Genomic DNA, 766 nt, shown 5'->3' with positions numbered 1-766 from the left:
AAGGATCATGGGAGAAGTATTTGTGTCTGATAGAGTTTTCTTATAACAATAGCTTTCATGCAACGATTGGTGTAGCACCGTATGAAATGTTATATGGCAGAAAATGCAGATCACCAATTCATTGGGATGAAATGGGAGAAAGAAAGTATCTTGGTCCAGATCTGGTCAGAAGGACAACTGAAGCAGTGGAGAAGATAAGAAAAAGAATGTTAACTGCTCAGAGTAGGCAAAAGAGTTACGCTGATCGAAAGCGAAGAGATGTGGAGTTCAACATTGGGGACAAGGTATTTCTGAAAATTGCCCCTATGAAAGGAGCAATGAGGTTTGGAAAGAAAGGGAAATTAAGCCCAAGATTTATTGGACCTTTTGAAGTATTGGAAAAGGTGGGAAAGGTAGCCTATAGACTGGCATTACCGCCATCACTGTCAAATGTCCACGATGTTTTTCATGTCTCATTATTGAGAAAATACGTGCCAGATCCTTCACATGTGCTAAACTACGAGCCAATAGAAGTTGAACAAGACCTAACATATGAAGAAAAACCAGTGAAAATTCTTGACAGAAAAGAGAAAGAGTTGAGAAATAAGAAGATTTCACTGGTTAAGGTCTTGTGGAGAAGTTCAAACATTGAGGAAATGACATGGGAACGGGAAGATGAAATGAGATCTAAATACCCAGAGCTATTTGGGTAAGAGAAATTTCGAGGACGAAATTTTTATAAGGTGTAGAGGATTGTAGCACCCACATTATTTTGATATATATAGCC

This window comes from Humulus lupulus, chromosome 5 (genome assembly GCF_963169125.1).
Source record: "Humulus lupulus chromosome 5, drHumLupu1.1, whole genome shotgun sequence".
NCBI lineage: Eukaryota > Viridiplantae > Streptophyta > Magnoliopsida > Rosales > Cannabaceae > Humulus > Humulus lupulus.
This window is presented reverse-complemented; position numbering follows the sequence as displayed.